Below are 3,373 nucleotides of genomic sequence, written 5' to 3' on the forward strand. Positions count from 1 at the left end.
TTTGCCTGGGTCTATTTTCTGTGTACTGTAATTGTGGTTTTGTTCACCATTTATTCTCTAGACCTTTCCTTCATTAGCCTGCCTCAGAGCTGCGTCATCAATGAATCCTTGATGGATTGCAAGCAATCGACCGATTCAGTACAAGCATTGTAGTCCCGCATTAATAACTTGCTCTCCTGCTATCTACCAACGTACACACACACACCATGAGCTTTCTGAGTGCTTAATAGCCAAGGCTGTGCCTGTACATTTTCCTCAATTGTGGAATTATATTTCATGTTGAGTCTCGATTAACATTTCTCTTTCAAGAGCCGACACAAGGGGCTTTAACAGAGGGTGGGGACTGTTCAAAAACAGGCCTACCCTAATCTCACTGCCTGAAACGGCATTAAAGCTGAGTATCAGGTAATTATACAGTGTAGTGAGCTCATTCTGGGCTCTCTTTTCAATCCTCTTCCCCCGCTCTCATCCCATTCAACAACTTGCATTTATATAGCGTCTTTAACATAGTAAAACGTCCCAAGGCGCTTCACAGGAGCGTAAATCGGACGACGTTTGATACCGAGCCACACATGGGCAAAACACTCGCAGATAGATTTCAACGCAGGTTCGTCTGAGGTCATCCATTTTGGACCAAAAAAGGTTCGATCCGAGTATTTTAAATGGTGAAAAGCTCGGAACAGTGGAGGTCATAAGAACATAAAAAAAATAGGAATAGGCCATACGGCCCCTCGAGCCTGCTCCGCCATTCAATCAGATCATGGCTGATTATCTACCTCGACTCCACTTTCCTGCCCGATCCCCATATCTTTTGATTCCCTTTGTGTCCAAAAATCTATCAATCTCAGTCTTGAATATACTCAATGACTGAGCATCCACAGCCCTCTGGGGTAGAGAATTCCAAAGAGATTTAGGGTTCCATGTACACTGATCACTAAAATGTAATCAAAAAGGCTAATTGAATGTTAGCCTTTATAACTAGAGGGATAGAATATGATGGGGCGAAGTTTTGCTACAGCTATTCAAAGCCCTGGTTAGACCTGGAGCATAAGTGTACAGTTCTGGGCACTGCATCTCAGAAAGGATGTATTGGCCTTGGAAGGAGTGCAGCACAGATTCATCAGAATGTTAGCAGGGCTCCAAGAATTAAATTATGAGGCGAGATTACATAAACTAGGCTTGTATTCCCTGGAATATAGAAGGTTAAGGGGTGGTTTGATTGAGGTTTTTAGGATTTTGAAAGGAATTGATGGGGTAGATAGAGAGAAACTTTTTCTGCTGGTGGGGGAGTCTAGGATAAGGGGACAGAACCTTAAAATCAGAGCCAGGCCATTCAGGAGAGAAGTTAGAAACACTTCTTCATGCAAAAAATGGTAGAAGTGTGGAACTCTCTCCCACAAAAAGCAGTAGATGCTAGCTCAATTCATAATTTTAAATCTGAGATCGATAGAATTTTGCTGGCCTAGGGTATTAAGGGATATGGAGCCAAGGCGGGTGGATGGAGTTAGGATACAGATCAGCCGTGATCTGATTGAATGGCAGAACAGGCTCGAGGGGCTGAATGGCCTCCTGTTCCTATAAGGAGATATTAGGACAGGTGACCAAAAGCTTGGTCAAAGAGGTAGGTTTTAAGGAGGGTCTTAAAGGAGGAGAGAGAGGGATGGAGAGACGGAGAGGTTTAGGGAGGGAACTCCAGAGCTCAGGGCCTAGACAGCTGAAGGCACGGCTGCCAATGGTGGAGCGATGAAACGCCTTTGAACCAATGTTCAAACTCCTCCACTCCTGCTGCTTTATTTATGAGTTGTTAAATCAATTTATAATTTTCTGCTGAAGTAGACATGATTACTGTGGTGCCTTTTGAAAAGGAAGCAAGAACGTGTTCAGGGCAAGCAACTGTCAGGCTTAATAAATCGATTCAATTAAATTTTACAGGTTAGAAATTGGACCTTGTTGCACCAGCTTTACAGGCATGATTTCGGGGAGCCACGAAAATGGGTTGCTCTGTTATTCGGTCGTCCCTGGTGGCCACCCTGAAGCAGGCATAAGGTCCTTTAAGTATGTAAATGAGGGGCTGAAGCCCAGTTTTGACCCCCTCACAGAAATCCGATTACAATGAGCAGGCGCAGGAGTCGGGCTCAGGATTGTTAAACAGGAGCAGCCAACTAAAGGTAAGGTTTCGAAATAAACCATCCCATGGAGCCAGGAGCGAGTGGTCCCACTGGGGTTGCCAACCCTCCAGGATTGGCCCTGGAGTCTCCAGGAATTGAAGATTAATCACCAGCTACTGCTGTGAGCAAAAAAAACCCAGAGGGTAAAATCCTAAGGGCATTAAACAAAATTGTGTTTCCTCTTTTTTTGAACACTTTTTTTATTTGTTAGTTATAAAAATATTGGAGATGTGGGAGGGGGGGGGAGAGAGGGGGCAAATGGCTGTTTGTTTGAGAGTCAAGATTCATCCAACAACGCAGTCTTCAATTTCTGATTGGCCGTGTGTAGGTGGGGGGGCCTGGAGGATGGACCAATGGGCGGAGTGTGGGGGGTGCAGGGCAAGAGGCAATGTGATGAAACCTCCAGGAATATGCCCAGCAGAGTTGGCAACCCTGGGTCTCCTCCGCCTGGACCCGCCCCACCGACTCCGCAGTCATCGTGATCACCTCCCCCTCGGGATGCCCCATTAAGCTGCTGCAGGTGATGTAAACAGCCTGACATTTGCACATTAAATGTTACTGAGGCCTTGGTCCTCGCTGCCTGGTGAAATTCTACCCCATTATATTCTGTCGATCCCTCCTGTAGTGTTGAAAGGGAGGGGAGTGAAGATGTGTAGTCTTCAGGTGACGTGGGGTTAGAGGGCGGGGGATAAGGTCATCAAGTCTGGCTGGACATGTTCCTGGAGGTTTCATCACATGACCTCTAACCACCCGCACCCCCCCCCGGTCAAACAGCCTTTTTTCTCCCGTCTCTAATATTTCAATAACTGATAAACCAAAGTGTTCAAAGAAAATGCAAAAAAACATAATTCTTTTATGATTTTTCTCCCAGGTATTTTTGCTCACAGCAGTGTCCTGGACTCCGGAGACTCCAGGACGATCCTGGAGAGTTGGCAACCGCAGCGGGGGATAATTAGACCAGGGTGTGTAGATTTAATGCAGTCTCCATTTTAAAGTGAATACATTCTTATAGTAGGATATGGGAGTGTAGTAGTTGTGTTACTGGACCAATAATCCAGAGAGTGTGAGCGCAAATCCCACCGTGGGCAGTTTGAGAATTTAAATTCAGTTTAAAACAAAATGAAATAAATCTGGAAATAAAAAGCTGGTATCAGTAAAAGTGACCATGAAGCTGTTGGATTGTCATAAAAAGCAACAAACTAATG

This window comes from Heptranchias perlo, chromosome 23 (genome assembly GCF_035084215.1).
Source record: "Heptranchias perlo isolate sHepPer1 chromosome 23, sHepPer1.hap1, whole genome shotgun sequence".
Lineage (NCBI taxonomy): Eukaryota > Metazoa > Chordata > Chondrichthyes > Hexanchiformes > Hexanchidae > Heptranchias > Heptranchias perlo.